We start from the raw sequence: 23,017 nt of genomic DNA, 5'->3' as shown, positions 1-23,017 counted from the left end.
TTTTTGTCTTTGAGTTTGTTTATAAAGTGGATTACGTTGATGGATTTCTGTATCTTAAACCATACCTGCATCCCTGGTATGAAGCCTACTTGGTCATGATGGATGATCGTTTTGATGTGTTCTTGGATTCAGTTTGCAAGTATTTTATTGCATATTTTTGCATCAATATTCATAAGGGATATTGGTCTAAGTTCTCTTTCTTTGTTGGCTCTTTGTGTGGTTTAGGTATCAGAGTAATTGTGGCTTCATAGAATGAATTGGGTAGGGTACCTTCTGTTCCTATTTTGTGGAATAGTTTGAGAACAGTTGGAATCAGGTATTCTTTGAAGGTCTGATAGAACTCTGCAAAAAACCATCTTGTCCTGGGCTATTTTTGGTTCGGAGACTATTGATGATTGCTTCTATTTCTTTAGGGGAAATGTGACTGTTGAGATCATTAATCTGATCCTGATTTAACTTTGGCACCTGGTATCTGTCTAGGAATCTGCAACCTCTTAGTTCTAAGGCAAATAAGCTGATAGTTATTTTTTTCCTAAAAGATTCTCTGCAATTTTGTGATTATTGTGTTTAGCAAATGACAGTGTTTTTTATCTTATAAGTATAGCTATAAAAAGTAAAATTCTTTGATTGATCTAAATTTATAAGATTCATGTAGCCACTTCATTTGGTTTTTGATTGGTCTTAAAGGTATAAATATGATCTGCATATCTTGGTCATAGAGAATTGGCTTATAAGTTATTTGGGTATGATTAAAAAGGTATAGCACTGGTTATAAAGTTAACTTAAAAGTAGTAACTCAGGGCTAGAGTCATTTTCAAACAAAAGCACCTGGCATAAACCAGCCCAGAAAACTAGTCTTCTAAAGTTACTTCTAAATTGAGATAATATTTTATGTTATTCTTATCCTAAAAAGTAGATTTATAGAGATAAGATTTTAAAACAATGTCTCTTTAATGGAACATTAATGGAACATTAAAAGTTGCACTATCATGCATTCATGAATTGGCAGCCAAACTTCGTAACATGATAGTGATGTTTCTAGTATTGATTTTAAGGAGAATAAATTGTTTAAAATTGGGTTTTGGTTTCCAAAAGTTATAGATATATTCTAATATTACAAAAGAAACTTAAAAATTATGGTTAAAATTGCCAGTGTCCCATTGACTGCAGTTTGCAATTTAATCGAAAGCTTAAGATTTTAACTCACCCATAATTAAGATTATTACAAGATTAATCATCTTATAAGAGTGCTAATGCTGTTCACTTTGGCCATTCAGCCAAACAAAGCAAGGCAGAGTTAACTAGATATATTCATCTTTGTGCAGAAATTAGACCCTCACACAATCAGTTTGGCTATTGGTTGCAGCCTTGCAGGACCATGAAAGGTCATAAAAGAAAATGTGTAAGGTATAAGTTATCTTAAGAAAGATTGTCCAAAATCAAAGGCATGGACAGACAGTTAAATTGTTCCCCTAGAATCTGTCCTCATTGCAGGAGGGCCAAGATGCTCAGATTAGAAAATATATACATTTGGGTTGATACAAAGCTTAGTGCAGCCTCAGGGAAGTTTGTGTAAAGTTTCTTGTGTTTTATAGACTGCGCCTAGGGAACTTCTTGAAACTTCACCCTCCCTGCCTTCAGGGGGATTTCTTTTTTAGCTAAACAACTTTTTCCTTTTCAGATCTACCCAGGTGTTGTTCATAATAAAGTCTAAATTCAAGATTTATAAAAGGTCAATCAGGCTGTAGAACTTATAAAGGCATTACAAGATAGCTAAACTAAAAGTATAGTTGCCTGTGTTGGTTTTTTTTTTTGTTTTTTGTTTTTTTGCTGTGTTCCAAATCAAATTAAAACTGGCTATTACAGCCAAGCATTTGAGATGTTTTATCAACAATTTAATGTTATCCATATTACTGAGATTTTTATAATTCTCAAGGAAACAATACTGTGGAACTTTAAATCTATATCTTTTTAAATTAAATGCCAAAAATCTCTCTGAGTGTCTATGGCACCCTACAATCAGGCATACTCATGAGATGAAGGGATCCACTTATTGGCACATGGCATGACCCTGTTCAGATACTTAATATGGGGAAAAGGGGGAATGTTTCTGCTTTTTTCACAGAATGCTGCAAGAGCATGCTAGCTTCCAATGTGACAGGCTGACCTGTGACCTGTGAGTGCCCTGACAGTGGTGACAAAAAAGCTGTATTGAGGGCACAGAGGAAAAAGAAATCAGAGAGCAGCCACTTACAAACAAATAAAGAAACTTCCTATCTCCGCCATGGGCTACAGCAAGGAGAGCCTACTTTGGAGACAACTAAAAAAGCTGACTCATAAGGTGGAGGGACTGCTACAAGATTTCATCAGAGACATTGTTTTTGGCCATTCAGGCCAATTCCCCTATAACTGTAAAAGCTTGTGTACCTTACCTGTATGCTTATTTTTAAATAATAAATAATAAATAAAGAGTCAAGATCACCAATCTTGGCAAGTCTTTTCATATTCATTGCAATTCTTGGTCAATCAATTAATTGTATAGATCCTAATTTAGACAAGGAATCTGCTGTTATGATTTTGCTTAAGAGACCTGGGTATGTTTTACTGCCTGTAGAGTTAGGAAATGATCCTTGGTTTGAGAATTCAGGATTGCAAACTTTAAAAAGACTAAATGAACTTATTAGACCTAAGAGATTTGTAGCAGCTTTGATTTTAGGAATTACTGCCTTAATTGCAATTTTAACTTCCTTTACATTATCTACTACAGCCTTAGTTCAGCAACTGCATACCGCTCATTTTGTTAATGATATGCATATGAATATCTCTGTAGCCTTGTCAGAGTTGTATATTATAGATAAAAAATTAGAAGCAAAGGTTAACACCCTAGAAGAAGTAGTGCTGGCAATAGGGCAAGATATTGCTAATATTAAGACCAGGTTAGCTACTAAATGTCATGCTTCTTTCCAATACATTTGTGTCACACCCTTACCTTATAATACAACCACTGACTGGGAAAAGACTAAAGCTCATTTACAGGGAATATGAAGAGATACTGATATTTCTCATGACTTAGAACAGTTAAAGGCAAAATTTTCAGATATTAGTAAAAGTCATCTGGACACCTGGAACATTGATGTATTGGCTAGAGATTGGAAAAACAACCTAAGTGCATTGAACCCCCTGGATTGGGTTCAATATATAATCCTACTTGTTATTATTTTTGGCATTGTTTTATTAGTAATCATTGTGTTTCCACTCATCTTTAGAGTGCTCCTGAGGTCTGTAGCTACAACGAAGCGGGACATCCTGGAACTTTGGCTGAAAAATAAAAAAAGAAAGGGAGAAATGCCACACTCTCCAGTCAAATCAGTTTGACAAGCCGGCTTAAAATCTGCTCATGAAGCAAAAAGAGTTTCAAGGAAGCTCTCTTCCTGGAGTCTGGCGTTTTAACCCATACATTAATTTTCCACTCCCGCATTAGTCTAGTGTATGGATCCACATGCTCTCTAATTAGTATTACCCTATTATAAGTGCCTTTTAAGATTGAATTCTGACATAGCTAAAGCCTCCCCCAGTGTTCCAAGATCCCAGATAACAGCAAGGAGTTTAACCTATTCAGTAACTAATTAAGCATTACAATAAAACAGAGCCATTAGCTCAACCGGTCTGCAGAAAGAGCCGGGGAATCTCACTGAGTAGAAATCTTTAGTACAGGCTACATTCCATACCTATAGCAAGTTGATATACTCTCCTGACAAATGGGGATTCTCCAGACAAGATAAGATTTAGCAAGGCCCAGGAATTTAGGCGTCAGTGACACTACATTATTCTTGAGGCCTGCCAAGAGTAAAAAACCCCCTGGTGCTATTAACACTAAAGTGTGAAATTCTTGCCTGTCACTAGGCTGATCCTAGGCAGGGATGCTAATCTCTATTGTAAACATTTATCTAGTTCCTATAAATTCCTTTTGCAGTCATTCTCTTGTATCTGGTAAATTTCAGTGTACCTTGTCTTATGTGATTTGTAGCCCCTGGAATTTTCTGTATTATAAAATAGTCTAATGCTCAACCTGAGATTACATTCAGATTCAACACCTCTCCTGTGTGCGTCTGTCAATTCCTACGCTTTGCCCGCCTGCCCGAGAGACCCGTTCCATGCAGACACAGTGACCCAGAGGGTCTGCGGCAAAAAATGTTCTGTAGATAGCAACTTCTGTTAGTGTCCATGTGTCTCTGTTTAGTTTCTGTTTCCAGAACCTGTCCATTGGTGAGAGTGGAGTGTTGAAGGCTCCCACTATTATTGTGTGAGGTGCAATGTGTTCTTTGAGCTTTACTAAAGTTTCTTTAATAAATGTGGCTGCCCTGTCTTTGGAGCATATATATTCTGAATTGAGAGTTCATGTTGGTAGATTTTACCTTTGATGAGTATGAAGTGCTCCTCCTTGTCTTTTTTGATAGCTTTGGGTTGGAAGTCAATTTTATTCGATATAAGAATTGCTAATATGTATCAAAAGATGGCCTAGTCGGCCATCACTGGAAAGAGAGGCCCGTTGGACACGCAAACTTTATATGCCCCAGTACAGGGGAACGTCAGGGCCAAAAAGGGGGAGTGGGTGGGTAGGGGAGTAGGGGTGGGTGGGTATGGGGGACTTTTGGTATAGCATTGGAAATGTAAATGAGCTAAATACCTAATAAAAAATGGGAAAAAAAAGAATTGCTACTCCAGCTTTTTTCTTCAGACTATTTGCTTGGAAAATTGTTTTCCAGCCTTTCACTCTGAGGTAGTATCTGTCCTTTTCCCTGAAGTGGGTTTCCTGTAAGCAACAAAATATTGGGTCCTGTTTGTGTAGCCAGTCTATTAGTCTATGTGTTTTTTATTAGGGAATTGAGTCCAGTGATGTTAAGAGAAATTAAAGAAAATTAATTGTTACTTCCTGTTATTTTTGTTGTTAAAGTTGGAATTCTGTTCTTGTGGCTGTCTTCTTTTAGGTTTGTTGAAGGATTATTTTCTTGCTTTTTCTAGGGTGTAGTTTCTGTCCTTTTGTTGGTGTTTTCCCTTTATTATCCTTTGAAGGACTGGATTCGTGGAAAGATATTGTGTGAATTTGGTTTTATCATGGAATACTTTGGTTTCTCCATCTATGGTAATTGAGAGTTTGGCTGGGTATAGTAGCCTGGGCTGGCATTTGTGTTCTCTTAGGGTCTGCATAACATCTGTCCAGGATGTTCTGACTTTCATAGTCTCTGGTGAGAACTCTGGTGTAATTCTAATAGCCCTGCCTTTATATGTTACTTGACCTTTTTCCCTTACTGCTTTTAATATTCTATCTTTATTTAGTGCATTTGTTGTTCTGATTATTATGTGTCAGAGGAATTTCTTTTCTGGTCCAGTCTATTTGGAGTTCTGTAGGCTTCTTGTATGTTCATGGGCATCTCTTTCTTTAGGTTTTTGAAGTTTTCGTCTATAATTTTGTTGAAGATATTTGCTGGCCCTTTAATTTGAGAATTTTCATTCTCATCTACTCCTATTATCCGTAGGTTTGGTCTTCTCATTGTGTCCTGGATTTCCTGGATGTTTTGAGTTAGGATCTTTTTGCATTTTGCATTTTCTTTGATTGTTGTGCCCATGTTCTCTATGGAATCTTCTGCACCTGAGATTCTCTCTTCCATCTCTTGTATTCTGTTGCTGATGTTCGCATCTATGGTTCCAGATTTCTTTTCTAGGGTTTCTATCTCCAGCATTGTCTCACTTTGGGTTTTCTTTATTGTGTCTACTTCCCTTTTTAGGTCTTGTATGGTTTTGTTCAATTCCATCACCTGTTTGGTTGTGTTTTTCTGTTTTCCTTTAAGGACTTCTTCCTTTTTAGCAGTGTACACCTGTATTTCTTTAAGTGAGTTATTAAACTTTTTCTTGATGTCCTCTACCAGCATCAAGAGATATGATTTTAAATTCAAGTCTTGCATTTCAGGTGTGTTGGGGTATCCAGAACTGGCTGAGGCGGGAGTGCTCGGTTCTGATGATGGTGAGGGGTCTTGGTTTCTTTTAATAAGATTATTACACTTGCCTTTCACCATCTGGTATTCTCTGGAGTTAGTTGTTATAGTTGTCTCTGGTTGGAGCTTGTTCCTCCTGTGATTCTGTTAGCCTCTCTCAGCAGACCTGGGAGACTAGCTCTCTCCTGAGTTTCAGTGATCAGAGTACTCTCTGCAGGCAAGCTCTCCTCTTGCAGGGAAGGTGCACAGATATCTGGCATTTGGACCTGCCTACTGACTGAAGATGAAGGTCCGAAACAGGGCCTGTCCCAGAAGCTGTGTCACTTCTGCCTGTCCCAAAAGCTGTGTAGCTTCAGTAGTCCACACTCTCACCTGTGCAGACTAGTCTCTGAGGGATCTGGGACCCAAGATGCCACCCCCAGATGCTACTCAGCAGAGCCCTCCTGGGTGGGACAGACACCTCTCCTCTGGTGGGGAGGGTGCCCGGATGTCGAGCCTGAAACAGGATCTGTCCCAGAAGCTGTGTTGCTTATGCCTGTCTCAAAAGCTGTGTAGCTTCTGTAGTCTGCACTCTCACCTGTGCAGACTGGTAACTGAGGGATCCGGGACCCAAGATCTAGGCTGTGCTTTTGGGTTCTGAGGCTGGAAAGTTCTCAGGAAACTGTCCTTAACAATGCTCCATTCTTCTCATTTTCTTTCTCCAAGACTGCTTGCCTCTCAGAACCCTTGTCTTAAGGATAGCCTGTGCATTTGAACCCAGTTTGTAAAGGAGGTTGGCTAAGGAACATGTGCATTTAGAAATGCTGCCATCTGAAGCATCTTCTCACCACACCTGAAACTGAATTGTCACCTGATTCCTTTCGTTGACTCTCTTCTAGTGGGAAATTAACATTCCCCACATGAAGTTTCTCCTCTCCTCTCCTATCCTCTCCCTCCTCCTTTTTCTCCTCTTCCTCCTCCTTTTCTTGCTCCTCTCTCTCTCTCTCTCTCTCTCTCTCTCTCTCTCTCTCTCTCTCTCTCTCTCTCCCCTCCCCTTGAGAATGCAGAGAAGCTGTCTTTTGCTCTTTGAAATTTGTGTTCCAGAGATTTTTTTTGAAATATCCTCAGAATGGATATGGCAAAAAAAATGGTGGCTTCTGGAGTTGTATAATATGAGCTTTGGACAAAGCTTGGCCTGCACATAAGGCTCCTGGGAAGGAATAACCTGCCATCACATTTTAAAAGAGCATGTCTTTTCTGATATTATCTTGGCATTCTAAACTCATATAATTTTTCTTATCATTGTGCTATGTTACTTTTCATCTGGATCTGTGAAGATTCACCCAATAAAGGAAAGAATAATGGAGGTACAACAAACTTTCTGTTGGAGATGAAACGGATGTACTCTCCCACCTACTCTGGGAATGAAGAGACAGAGTATTCGAAGCAAAGTTAGGTTCTGAAAAGATGGCATGCATCTGTCACACAGAGAATCTTGCTTTTTATCCCTATTCATCCCAGAATGCACTCAGTAGACCAGGCTTGCCTTGAACTAACAGAGACCCTCCTGCTTCTGGATCCCTAGTACTGGGATTAAAGGCATTCACCACCACCTCCAGGCTCATGTCCTATTTGTTTCTGCAGTGAAAGGAACTCCAACAACTCCTTTCAGAAGGGGCTATCAGATGTTCAGCAAAACTTCTTTTACCTCTGGAATTCTAAAGAGGAAATGGCTGTGTATCTATAATGGCTCTGTTTTTTGCATTAATTTAGGCTGTCTTTATTCACAGGGTAAGTACAGTTCTTGTCATGTTTGCTCTAAAATATTTTGTTAATGCATGTGGGTCCTATTATTGTAACACTTTATTTATTTATTTATTTATTTAGTGTCTGCACTTATGTGCCCACACAAGTGAACCTAGGCAGGTGCATGCAGACGTCAAAGGACAACATGTTGGATCTGGTCCCAAGGATTGAATTCAGATTATTAGGCTTTGAAGCAGGATCTTTTTCTGCTGAGCCACCTCATCATTTCTTCAACTCAAGCTCTAAATGCACAGGAGATATTTTTCTCTGTGTGATGGTCTCTATTCCAACACCGCCCCATTTTTCCTCCTGCTTTACAATAAAACATGTTAGGAAAGGTTTTTGTTTCAGCTCACCAAGTGATAGGTCAACATTAAACAAGAAATTCTCATCAAAGGACGTTCTTTCTCAGGCAGATGCTGGACAATCTCTGAATGTAGAAATAAACTTGTCTACAAAGTGAGTTCTAGTACAGTCAAAGCTACACAGAGAAACCCTGTCTCAAAATAAAGGAAGAAAGGGAGGAAGGAATGGAGGAAGGAAGGAAGGAAGGAAGGAAGGAAGGAAGGAAGGAAGGAAGGAAGGAAGGAAGGAAAGAAAAAGAGTTAACACAAGTATTAACTATTAACATTAATTAAATCTCTGTTGTCATTTCCACTTAGGGAGTTACAGAAAGAGTAAAAGATCCCATTTTGAAATAGATGAGATTCATTGTTTTTAAAAGCTGAGTAGTACTCCATTGGGTAAATGTACAACATTTTGTGTATCCATTCCTCTGTCGAGGGACATCTGAGTTCTTTCCAGCTTCTGGCCATTATAAATAAGGCTGCTATGAACATAGAAGTGGATGCTCACAGTCATCCATTAGACAGAGCACAGGGTCCCTAATGAAGGAGCTTGAGAAAGTACCCAAGGAGCTGAAGGGGTTTGCAGTACTATGGTAGGACCAACAATATGAGCTAACCAGTACCCCCAGAGCTCCCTGGAACTAAACCACCAATTAAAGAAAACACATATTGGGACTCATGTCTCCAGCTGCATATGCAGCAGAGGAAGGCCTAGTTGAACATCAATGGTAGGAGAGGCCCTTAGTCTTGTGAAGGTTCTATGTCCCAGTATAGTGGAATGCCAGGACTAGGAAGCAATAGTGGATAGGTTGGGGATCGGGTGGAGGGAGGAATGGGTAGTAGATTTTAAGAGAGGAAACTAGGAAAGGGGATAACATTTGAAATGTAAATAAAAAAGTATATAATTAAAAAGATGAAAATAAGGGCAGCCACATTCATTAAAGAAACTTTAGTAAAGCTCAAAGCACACATTGCACCTCACACAATAATAGTGGGAGACCACTTTGACCAATGGACAGATAATGGAAACAGAAACTAAACAGGGACACAGTGAAACTAACAGAAGTTATGAAACAAATGGATTTAACAGATATATACAGAACATTTTATCCTAAAACAAAAGGATATACCTTCTTCTCAGCACCTCATGGTACTTCTCCAAAATTGACCACATAATTGGTCACAAAGCAAGCCTCAATATATACAAAAATATTGAAATTGTCCCATGCATCCTATCAGATCACCATGGATTAAAGATGATCTTCAACAACAAAATAAATAATAGAAAGCCAACATTCACGTGGAAACTGAACAACACTCTTCTCAATGATACCTTGGTCAAGGAAGGAATAAAGAAAGAAATTAAGGACTTTTTGGAGTTTGATGAAAATGAAGCCACAACATAGCCAAACTTAAGGGACACAATGAAAGCATTTCTAAGAGGGAAACTCATAGCTCTGAGTGCCTCCAAAAAGAAACTTGAGAGAGCACACATTAGCAGCTTGACAACAGACCTAAAAGCTCTAGATCGAAAGAAAGCAAATTCACCCAAGAGGAGTAGACGACAGGAAATAACCAAATTTAGGGGCGAAATCAACCAAGTGGACACAAGAAGAACTATTCAAAGAATCAACCAAATGAGTAGCTGGTTCTTTGAGAAAATCACCATGATAGATAAACCCTTAGCCAGACTCACTAGAGGTCACAGGGACAGCATCCTAATTAACAAAATAGGAAATGAAAAGAGAGACATAACGACAGATCCTAAAGAAATCCAAAACACCATCAGATCCTTCTACAAAAGGCTATACTCAACCAAACTGGAGAACCTGGATGAAATGGACAAGTTTCTAGACAGATACCCGGTACCAAAGCAAAATCAAGATCAGGTTAATGATCTAAACAGCCCTATATCCCCTAAAGAAATAGAAGCAGTCATTAATAGTCTCCCAACCAAAAAAAAAAAGCCCAAGACCAGATGGGTTTAGTGCAGAGTTCTATCAGACCTTCAAAGAAGATCTAATCCCAGTTCTTCACAAACTATTCCACCAAATAGAAACAGCAGGTACTCTACCCAACTCATTCTATGAAGCCACAATTACTCTGATACCTAAACCACAAAAAGACCCAACAAAGATAGAGAATTTCAGACCAATTTTCCTTATGAATATCAATGCAAAAAGCCTTAATAAAGTTCTTGCTAACCGAATCTAAGAACACATCAAAACAATCATACATCCTGACCAAGTAGGTTTCATCCCAGGGATGCAGGGATGGTTCAGTATACGGAAATCCAACAACGTAATCCAGTACATAAACAAACTCAAAGACAAAAACCACATGATCATCTCATTAGATATGGAGGAAGCATTTGACAAAATCCAACACCCATTCATGATAAAAGTCTTGGAAAGATCAGGAATTCAAGGCCCATACCTAAACATGATAAAAATAATCTACAGCAAATCAGTAGCCAACATCAAAGTAAATGGTGAGAAGCTGGAAGCAATCCCACTAAAATCAGGGACTAGACAAGGCTGCCCACTTTCTCCCTAACTATTCAACATTGTACTTGAAGTGCTACCCAGAGCAATTCGACAACAAAAGGAGATCAAGGGGATACAAATTGGAAAAGATGAAGTCAAAATATCACTTTTTGCAGATGATATGATAGTATATATAAGTGACCCTAAAAATTCCACCAGAGAACTCCTAAGCCTGATAAACAGCTTTGGTGAAGTAGCTGGATATAAAATTAACTCAAACAAGTCAATGGCCTTTCTCTACACAAAGAATAAACAGGCTGAGAAAGAAATTAGGGAAACAACACCCTTCTCAATAGTCACAAATGATATAAAATATCTTGTCGTGACTCTAACTAAGGAAGTGAAAGATCTGTATGATAAGAACTTCAAGTCTCTGAAGAAAGAAATTAAAGAAGATCTCAGAAGATGGAAAGATCTCCCACGTTCATGGATTGGCAGGATCAACATTGTAAAAATGGCTATCTTGCCAAAAGCAATCTACAGATTCAATGCAATCCCCATCAAAATTCCAACTCAATTCTTCAACGAATTAGAAAGAGCAATCTGCAAATTCATCTGGAATAACAAAAAACCTAGGATAGCAAAAACTCTTCTCAAGGATAAAAGAACTTCTGGTGGAATCACCGTGCCTGACCTAAAGCTGTATTACAGAGCAATTGTGATAAAAACTGCATGGTACTGGTATACAGACAAGTAGACCAATGCAACAGAATTGAAGGCCTAGAGATGAACACACACACCTATGGTCACTTGATCTTTGACAAGGGAGCTAAAACCATCCAGTGGAAAAAAGCATTTTCAACAAATGGTGCTGGCACAAGTGGCGGTTATCATGTAGAAGAATGCGAATTGATCCATTCCTATCTTCTTGTACTAAGGTCAAATCTACGTAGATTAAGGAACTCCACATAAAACCAGAGACATTGAAACTTATAGAGGAGAAAGTAGGGAAAAGCCTGGACGATATGGGTACAGAGGGAAAATTCCTGAATAGAAGAGCAATGGCTTGTGCTGTAGGATTGAGAATAGACAAATGGGACCTCATAAAATTGCAAAGCTTCTGCAAGGCAAAAGACACAGTCAATAAGACAAAAACACCACCAACAGATTGGGAAAGGATCTTTACCTATCCTAAATCAGATAGGGGACTAATATCCAATATATAGAGAGAACTTAAGAAGGTGGACTCCAGAAAATCAAATAACCTCATTAAAAATGGGGCTCAGAACTAAACAAAGAATTCCCACCTGAGGAATACCGAATGGCAGAGAAGCACCTGAAAAAAATGTTCAACATCCTTAATCATTAGGGAAATGCAAATCAAAACAACCCTAAGATTCCACCTCACACCAGTCAGAATGGCTAAGATCAAAAATTCAGGTGACAGCAGATGCTGGCGAGGATGTGGAGAAAGAGGCCTCCATTGTTGGTGGGATTGCAAGCTTGTACAACCACTCTGAAAATCAGTCTGGCGGTTCCTCAGAAAATTGGACATACTACTACTGGAGGATCCTGCAATACCTCTCTTGGGCATATATCCAGAAGATGTTCCAACCTGTAAGAAGGACACATGCTCCACTATGTTCATAGCAGCCTTATTTATAATAGCCAGAAGCTGGAAAGAACCCAGATGCCCCTCAACAGAGGAATGGATACAGAAAATGTGGTACATCTACACAATGGAGTACTACTCAGCTATTAAAAAGAATGAATTTATGAAATCCCTAGGCAAATGGATAGACCTGGAGGGCATCACCCTGAGTGAGGTAACCCAATCACAAAGGATCTCCACAATATGTACTTGCTGATAAGTGGATATTAGCCCAGAAACTTAGGATACCCAAGATATAAGATACAATTTGCTAAACGCATTAAACTCAAGAAGAAGGAAGACCAAAGTGTGGACACTTTGCCCCTTCTTAGAATTGGGAACAAAACACCCATGGAAGGAGTTACAGAGACAAAATTTGGAGCTGAGACAAAAGGATGGACCATCTAGAGACTGCCATATCCAGGGATCCATCCCATAATCAGATTCCAAACGCTGACACCACTGCATACACTAGCAAGATTTTGCTGAAAGGACCCAGATATAGCTGTCTCTTGTGAGACTATGCCGGGGCCTAGCAAACACAGAAGTGGATGCTCACAGTCAGCTATTGGATGGATCACAGGGCCCCCAATGGAGGAGCTAGAGAAAGTACCCAAGGAGCTAAAGGGACCTGCAACCCTATAGGTGGAACAACATTATGAACTAACGAGTACCCTGGAGCTCTAGACTCTAGCTGCATATGTATCAAAAGATAGCCTAGTCGGTCATCACTGGAAAGAAAGCCCCATTGGACTTGCAATCTTTATATGCCCCAGTACAGGGGAATGTCCAGGGCCAAAACGTGGGAATGGGGGAGTAGAGAAGTATGGGGGAGGGTATGGGGGACTTTTGGGATAGCATTGGAAATGTAAATGAGGAAAATACCTAATAAAAATATTTTTAAAAAAGATAAAAATAAAAATATCCATATAAAAAAATAATATATTCCTATAATGAAATCACAAGTTTTGGTTTTTAAAGCTGTGTTGACTTTGTATTTTCTTTAAAGTACTTAGGATCAGAAAAAGAGGGGAGGGTACCTGTAAAGGAAGAAGAACATAAATCTTGAGAACAAGATAACAGAATTTAACCTATTGGGTTTTTCAATGCTCATGTAACCATGCCATGTTCTTGTTTATCAAGCAACAGCCAAGAATGCACCAGGGAGTCAAACCAACCTGAAATGAGCAATGATCATGGGGATTCCTCTCTTTATGTCCTGAGAGTGACAGTGTGTTTGTTGTCTGTGTTTAGGTACCCAGAACCTGTTGGAGGTTACTGTTCAATCAGATGTGCTAGGTGTCATGTACTACTTGAGATGAGGTTTTAGAGCCCATCTTCTAAAAGATATTCCTGAGTAGCCATGAGGAAGAGGATCATGAGAGGACATGGTCTGATCTATGCCCACACTGCAAAATGTTAGGCAAGAAGACAGTGCTAGAAGCCAATGGTTGACCCTGAAAGATAGTGGCACTTTACATACTCATGCCTTACAGTCCATGTGCATTTATGAGAAGAGAGGTACATTCATATCTCACACAATGTTAGGGTTCTCAAATTTACTGTATTCTAAATGTTATTGGCAAATCACCCATAGTGGCTAATGGTGTGTGAACAGTGTGGCCCAATCACATATTGTGACAGCCAGGGGCCTACAAACCATAAATAGTCACAGCACATCCAAGAGCAGTTCTCCTACATCTCCAGTGACACTCCTTCCCCAAAGCTATGATGATTTTAATTATTCACTTAACAAGCTCTGGGGTATCATCTTTGATTACACTGAAGGTGGTGTTCCTTTACCCTTGCTGCATCAGCTTTTTCTCAGCTTTCTTTCCTTGAAAGTAGAAAAAAATTTTCACTAGGGAGACTGGTACAAAAGTCTTTATCTTCCCACAGAATACTGTAACCTTTACCGGTTTGTTGCAGGAAAAAATGTCCTAAATATAGGATGCTGCCCCCTAACAGAGATGCAGATATGTTGGCTTTCCTCCTGTACAACCATCAATATGATATTCCATAAAATCAGGAAAAGCCTTCACGGGCAGGTGAGATGCCACATGTGCTTTAACAAATGGTCCTAGATAGAAAAGGGAGAAGCAGCAATGTCCTCAGCCTATACCTCTGTTGTGTAGGACTATCTCACAAATCAAACAATGGATGTCTTAGGAAGTCCAGCTGAGGCCAAATGCAGAAGATCATCGTAGCTGGACAGTCAATCCTTGATATCACCTTGTAGAAGAAGGGGCAGGCAGGATCATGGAAACTTCGCCTGAGCATGCAGCCACTCCATACCACATGTTATATTCCCTCCTATTCTAATTGCTTGCAGCTGTGGAGACAGGCTGGTATATGTAGGGGGGGAAGACTATGATGACAAAGGCTTCATCTATTCAGCTATAAGACAGTGATCATCATACTTGGGAAAAAGGTTCCAGTGCACCCTTTTTCAGGGAGAACCCACACTCTTGCAAGTAACCCCTCACCTCTGGACTGTAAGTGAAGCCCATAGATACGTTTTGATGGGAGGATGGAAGTTGGTGACAACATACTTTGATGGGTCAATGGAACATTAGAGGAAGGGGAAGACATTGTTTGCTTCTTGTCAATTGAAAGGATTTAAGAAACAGCATGCAGTGTCAGGAGCACTGAAAGTTCTAGAACACAACTGGAGTGTATAATCATTCCCAGGTCTAAGCTTGTATATTTCCACTTACACAGTGAAGACATCTTATGAGTCTGAGAAAAACAAGACAAAAAAATTGATATTCATCGCAAATATATGTCCCACTGAGTGTGAACCATAGAGCACTATCCTTCCCTTTATATTCAATTGAATCTCCTTCTTCCTCCACATCCATTACTCTTCCTGTGTACAATCATCTCCTCTGTCGTCCTTAGCCTATTTCCTTTCTTGCCATCTCCCTATATTGTCCATCTTGATTTTATTGAAAAGAGATAGCTAATAAAGACAGGATTGAGATGTGGAAAAATTCGGAACATAAAAGGCACTGGCTATTAAGATGGACCACCTGAATTCCATTGCAAGGTCCAACCTCATGGAGTGAGAAAATGGAATAGAGCTATATGTGCCAAGATATACCTGTGCATGCATGTATGTATAAATAAAATAAATATAAATAAATAACACACATATAAGCTAACAATTTAAATAAAGAAATAATTTTGGGTTCTTTTTATCATGGCTCGTAGGTTATCAAGGAAACATACCCAGAAACCCAGTCACTTATACAGAGACAGTGACAATTCAAGGCAGGTATGGGGGTGGCAATCTTATAGGGATAAAGTTGACATCTTCCAAATCTGAATATTATCTCTTCTGCTTTTAGGTACCACAGAGAGTATAAGAGTCTTGTCTAGAACAAAATTTACTCTTCCTCCTATTCAATATTACATTTACACAGACAAAAAACCTATAACACCAAAACTGGAAAACATATTAGGTAAGGAAAGGTTCCATGATGTAGACAATCAAAAAACAAATAATAAAATTCCAACAATACCACTGAGTTTATTTTCCATTGGTCACATACAGTGGGTCATAAAACCTGTCCTTCAATACTGTTTGTATACATTCAGTGAGACTTCATTGAAGAAAATAAAGTCCTTATCAATTGGAGATAGCTTCTGAGTTAGTGAAGAGGGTTTGGTCTCAGCACTGGAACCACATCTGGCCTAGTCCTGAGCAGATCCTATGTATGCTGCCACAGTTCCTTCCTTCCTTCCTTCCTTCCTTCCTTCCTTCCTTCCTTCCTTCCTTCCTTCCTTCCTTCCTTCCTTCCTTCCTTTCTTCCTTCCTTCCTTCACAGGCCTATGGGCCTATCTTACCATGGATGACCAACAAAGCCATCCTCTGCTATATATGCAGCTGGAGCCATGAGTCCCTCCATGTGTACTCTTTGGTTGGTGCTTTAGTCCCTGAGACTTTTATGGGTACTGGTTGGTTCATATTGTTGTTCCTCCTATGGGGCTGTAAACCCCTTCAGTCCTTTCTCTGGCTCCTCCATTGGGGACCCTGTGCTCAGTCCAATCATTGCCTGAGAGCATCCCCATCTGTATTTGTCAGGTACTAGTAGAGCCTCTCAGGAGACAGCTATATCAGGCTTCTGTCAGCAAGCACTTGTTGGCATCCACAATAGTGTCTGATTTTGGTGGTTGTTTATGGGATGGGTCCCCATGTGGAGCAGTCTCTGGATGGCCTTTACTTCAGTCCCTACTTCACACTTTTTCCCTGTATCTGCTTCCATGGGTATTTTGTCCCCCTTCTAATAAGGACTGAAGTATCCACACTTAGTTCTGCCTTCTTCTTGAGCTTCTTGAGCTTCATGAGGTTTGTGAATTGTTTCTTGGGTATTCTAAGCTGCTGGGATAATATTCATTTACCAGTGAGTGAATACCATGTGTGTTCTTTTGTGAATGGTTGGTTCATATTGTTGTTCCTCCTATGGTCACTCAGGATGGTATCCTCCAGATCATTCCAATTGCCTAAGAATTTCATGAATTCATAGTTTTTAATAGCTGAGTGTTACTCCATTGTGTAAATGTACCACATTTTCTGTATCCATTCCTCTGTTGAGGGGCATCTCGGTTGTTTCTAACTTCTGGCTATTATAAATAAGGCTGCTATAAACATGGTGGAGCATGCATCCTTATTACAAATTGGAGAATCTTCTGGGTATATGCCCAGGATTGGTATTGCTGGGTACTCAGGTAGCACTATATCCAATTTTCTGAGGAACCATCAAACTGATTTCCAGAGTGGTTGTACCAGCTTGCAATCCCACCATCAATGGAGGAGTGTTCCTCTTTCTCCACATCCTCAGCAGCACCTGCTGTCACCTGAGTTTTTGATCTTAGCCATTCTGACTAAATCATGAACACTAAGTTTCAGTAGGGTTAAAACCTCTAAATAGGGTCACTTTCTTAGTAATTCTCCTTGAGGAACTAATTGGAGTTCAACTCTGAAATCCTCTTGCTTTTGCTTCAAGCTGCTTCTCAGTGTTTCATCTGCGGGCATCTCGAAGTTAGTACCAGTGACTTCGGGTCAGGGGTCTTACATTTGAGGGCTTTGTTCAGGATCTGAGGAGTACGTTGGGCGACATATCACCGTGAAAAATACCAAGCTTGGCAACCGGCGCCAACTTGTATGTGTTTGTCAGTGTTTGTGACTCTGTCATTTGCTTTCACTTTTGGTTTGCAAGCATGGTGTGGGCTTGAAACTTTCTGGTATGGTGTGGTCAGTTGCAGAGGGCTGACTTGTCTTAATGCTGTCATGACCACATGGAGTCTGAAGGATGCTTCAGGCACCCTGAAGGGAGTCGAGAGGACTGTGATCTTTTTGAAACATCAAGATAGTATAGGCAGGGACCAACTCTTGCTCTAGCCTGGTTTCTGAACCCGTGGAAAGGGGTGAACTGTTTGTAACTCTGCCCTTGGAAAGTGCAAACTGTGTGTTGGTTGTCTTTCTCTGAGGTCTTAGTTTTGGACTCTGCACCCATGGCAGGTGGAAAACTGTTTGTGTGCTAATTGTCTTTCTCTGTGTTTGTTGATGTTGGTTATCTTGTTCTGTGTTCTTGAACTTGGACTGATGACAGTTTTGGACATTGGATAGACTGAATCTATCCCATTAAACATCCTAGTTATCCACTGGAGGAGAAACCTTATCAGTAGCAGTAAAGAAGCAAAAGTTAGTTACTCTGTACTTCTCCTAATGGCTCACCTCCAGAGAAGAGTGGCCACCCATAGAGACCTAGGACTTGTAGGTGATCAAAGCAGTAGAAAAAAAAAGTCTTTAGGCCAGGATCCCTCGAGCACCCAGAAAAAGTGTCCCATAGAGTTACCTGGATAAATCTAGTGGGGGACCCCATCCTTTCATGGATAAAATCCTTTCTTTCCCCCAAGACCCACCTCAAAGGTTCTGGCTCTCTGTAAGAAGAAAACATGGGAGGAGAGATTCTGACCTGAGAAAATTTGATCCTCCAAGACCCCTTCAAAAGTGTACCTCTTACCCCAAGACTGTCCTCCTCCATATCTCCCTACACTTCTCACGAAGGCCCTGCCAGTGCCCGCACCAGCTCTGGGGTCCTCAGCACATATGGACCAAGGTCATTTTGCCACCCCCCTTTAGCTGAGGGAGGAGTGGGAGGAGATACCCAACTTCCAGTCCCACTATGGGACCCGAAGTCTGAGTGCCACCATGGTGGCTCTCCTACTGGGAGCAATCAGGATATGCAATATTGGTCCTACTTGTCCACCAACTTGTACAAGTGGAAAGCCCAAGAAGCCACCCACTCCAATACCACCATCTGCAGATACCTCTAAGGGGCCAGTTAATCTTTTTGGGACTGACTTTTTTTTTAATTCATAAGCCCACCTGGGATGGTATCCAACAAGTCAGGACAGTATTCTTCACCACAACTGAAGACCAAGAATATAATGCAGGAATCCAGAAAGAATGCCCCCTTAGACATGGGGCCTCCATCAATTGGCCAGGCTGTCATCAAAAGCAGGTTTCCCATAACTAGAGCCGACTGGGACTTTAATACAGCAGAAGGTAAGGGGCACCTGAAGGTCTATCTTCAGGCTCTATTGGCAGGTCTCAAGGGGACCAAATAACAACACACAAATTTGACCAAGGTGTGTGAGGTTAGACAGAGATCAGAAGAGCCACCTGCTGCCTTTCTAGAGCAATTCATGGAGACATTCAATCAGTATACACCTTTTGTGCAGGTTTCCAGACTCAACACAGGATCAGAGTTCTCAGCTGGAAGCAGGGATATCTGGAATGTGCATAATAAGTATACAAAGGCTCCTTTTTTGGGTACAAGCTGACAGGCAGTTTTTAAAGGCTTAAAGCCTCTCTCTATTCTCTCTCACACTCTGCTCTCTTTCTCTCATGCTCATTCACTCACAGCTTGAGGCTGCACACACTCTGCATTTTCTTGTACTTTCAGCTTTACTCCTATATGCTTTTCTTTTCTTGAACTCTCACCTTCACACACACCTCTTGGTGTTCCCTTTCACTCTCACGTACACACTTCACACATATCTCACTCACACACACACACACCACATGTATTCTTCTTTCACTCACACACTCTCCCTACATGCCTCAAATACTCTCTTCACTCACTCTTCACACTCACTCTTCACTTACTCTTCACCTGCTCTTCTCATGTTCTCCCACCTTTTTCTTGCCCCAATCATTTATTGATACTCCAAAAACAGGTAAAAAAAAAAAAAAGACATTGTATAATCATTGCCAAATCAAATTCAAAAGAATAGCCATGTCCCACAAAAATCAAGAATTGCAATTGTTCCCCAAAGTTTCAAGCTTCCCTATCCCCAGGCCTATACCCAAGATAATAATAATTTCAAACTTACCATTATTTAAACTTTAACTTATTATATTTCAGAGCTCAGAGCTCCGAGGACAACTACATGCATTTTCCTGTAAAGCTTTAATGATAAATGACATGGGCAAAGCTGCCAGGCAGTGGCCAGAAAGAATCAAGTTAACCCTTAACTCAATAGTACTGCTAGCTTTCTGCTTCTGCACATTATATACAATGACTCTCATAAGTGTCTCAGTGTTTTGACTTAGTTTGTGAATGTAAGATTTTACATACTCTATACTTGTTTATCCAAAAACCACTCTCAAATATTATGCTAAACTTATTTCATAACTTTAATAATTTTTCATTTCTTGGGGTCCCAATGTTGGCTCTATTTCATTTTCTAATAATTTCTTCAAACTTTCTTTGCAAGTCAAGCGTTAATCTGAAACTACCATTGTGCAGTTATTACAATGTTTCCACAATGAGAACACACAGCATATACCTAGGCTGTTAGAACTATGCTGTGCTGTTTCCCATGCCTCAATTTTTAATTGTTTAAGAATCTTTACATCAAGGAACATCTAGTTTCACAGAATTCACCAGAGAAGGAGAAAGAAGTAAGAAAGTCAAATATAATAAAATAATTATGCAGACCAAGGCCAACTGAAAAGCCGTCACACCCAAATGCAATCTATACAGCCGTTGTCTAGGGCTAAGGTTAGGAGAAATGAGAACAACTGGTGTTTTGTTTTGTTTTGTTTTGTTTTGTTTTGTTTTGTTTTGTTTTGTTTTTTTACAAAGAGCTGCCACAGGCTACTGAGATGTCTCCACCCCAGCCTACTGCAGGCAGTTCCTTATTTCAGATGGCAGGTCTCCTGGAGGGATGTGTCTCCTGCTTCTCAGGGTCCCAGATGCCATTCTTTTTTACATGAAGCTGGCACAGGCTTCTGAGCCATCTCCATCCCGGCCTACTGCAGGCAGTCCCTGTTATTATATGTGTCCCCAGCACCTATGACCCCAGCAAAAAGGAAAACAAAGCTACTGCGACTATGGCTTTTATAGACAAGACTAGTAGAGACATCAGGAAAAAGCTTCAGGGGCTATAGGGACTAGAGGATTAGTCTTTGAGAGACTTATTGCAGGTTGTAAGAGAGAATGAACAGAACACTAAAATAGACATGAACTAAATTGACCTTGAGACTGGTACTGACTGGGTGGTACTCTTTCCCCAGGTCCTGTTCGGAGCCAGGAACACCTCATACCATTTTAACCTGACCACTTTTCAGATCATGTTTGCTACCCCAACTCCATTGATGTCTACTGGGCCCTCCCTGGAGGTATCCCAACTCACTGACAGGAACCTCTTCTTGAGGCTCCAAACCCTTCAGTCAATACAACATAAGATTTGGCCTAAAGTGTGTGACTTAAATGATCCAGGAATGCAAGAATTCCCTCACCACTTCCAGACTGGTGACTGGGTCTACATAAGGAGGCATTGGGCACAGTCACTGGAATCCTAGTTGAAGGGACCTTCCTGGTGCTGCTAACCACTCCCACAGACCTCAAGGAAGATGGTGTTACAGCCTGGCTGCATGCTTCCTTTGTGAAACCTGCAGATGCCCAACTTCCGGGAGAACAATGCTAGACAGTAGAAAAGACAGGCAATCTGTGCAAATTCAAGCTCACTCGATCTTGATCATGACTGCCTGGTGGTACCTTTGTATTTTGGTTCTTTCCCCCATTCTATGTACCCATCAACCAAACCCTTTACAGCACTCACTGTCTGACTTCTGTTGGCATTGGGGTTGTCCAGGGCAGCTACTGGGAACTCTGCTTTGATTTACAAGGGAAAAATTATGACACCCATTGATTTAGTTATAAAGAAAATAGAATCTTGCATCAGTCACCTTCAGGAATTATTGTCTTCATTATCAGAAGTAATACTACAGAATAGGAGGTGATTAGACTTAACTTTTCCTCCAGCAAGGAAGGCTATGTGCTACCTTATCTGGGAAGTGTTGTTTTTATGTAGACCTTTCTGGAGTTGTTAAAGATTCTATGGCCAAGGTGAGAAAAGGGCTACCCAAGTAGGAGAGAGAAAGAGAACAGAGACAGGACTGGTTCAAGTCTTGGTTTAATTTCACCCCTTGGTTAACCAACCTCATATCCACCCTGTCAGGACACCTAATTGTTCTCCTACTATTGGTGAGCTTTGGAATCTGCATATTGTACAGGCTTATAGCCTGCATAAAAGAGAGAATAGAAGCACTACAGCTGATGGCAATATGAGACCCTTAGGACAGAACCTGAAGAATATAAATTAGGTACACAAGACCCCTGAGCATAGCTCCAGGATTGGAACTTGTACAAGAATAAGGGGGGACTGAAGGAACCTAAGGGGTATTCCAGTCCCACACCCTTTTTACAGCTTTCCATCCCACCTGGGGCCAAGGCTGGGTCAAGTTCCATTCTCCACCCATGGAATTATTCTTGAGTAAAAAATTCACAGACTGTAATGACTAACAGTTACCCTCTAGAAATTACAGGTAGTACTCAAATGTGTGTCATTCTTGCTAGTCAATAGGTATAAAGGTCAATATGCTTAGCTAATAACTTTTAACCTTGCTGATGTAACCTGTGCCCCTTAAAAGTATATAAAAAATGCTTGTAATAGCCAATTGGGCCTCCATCTTAGGAACTTGCCCTGAGGGCCTAAGTGAATGTATACCCTGACCTGTTAGAAAATAAAACTCTTGCTTCTGCATTGATAAAAAAAGAAAAATTCTAGATAGAACCATCCCAGCTACTTCACATTCAGTGAACTGAGTAGGTATTGTCATCAGCTATAAGACTGGAGTTTGTAAATAGTAATCAATAGCTTTGAAATACTTGTGATATATGGAGGTACCCATGGTGCCCCTGTGGACAACAATATAATTAGATGTAGTGCATTCCCAGCACTGATGGATTTACTTATTTGTAACAGGTGTCTTATGGGTACTTTGTCTCCCCCATTACTGAGTATTCCAATTTAGATTTATTTCATGTCATATATGTTTTATTTTTAAAAGCTTCTACTGTATTAAGTTTCCATATGATCTCTCAAGTGGCACTTAGTTTGAGCTGTCTCTCCAGTATTCCTCTCTTCCAACTCCCCTTCCATGTTTGATCGTCCCTTTTTTGGACCATCCCCATTTAACCATAACTATTTATTCTATTTTGCCTTCCCCCAAAGCTTCTTCCTTTCATGCTAGTGCCTTATCTAGACCTTATCTCTACAATTATAAGGATTGTAACTTGCTTATCAAAGACTTAACATGAATAGGAATACATATTATATTTTTCTTTTGGGGTCTAGATGACATCACTCAGGATAATTTTTTTAGCTCTATCTATT

Source organism: Mus musculus, chromosome 3, assembly GCF_000001635.26.
Source record: "Mus musculus strain C57BL/6J chromosome 3, GRCm38.p6 C57BL/6J".
Classification (NCBI taxonomy): Eukaryota; Metazoa; Chordata; class Mammalia; order Rodentia; family Muridae; genus Mus; species Mus musculus.
The sequence above is the reverse complement of the archived record's forward strand: the minus strand, read 5'-3'. Positions refer to the sequence as shown.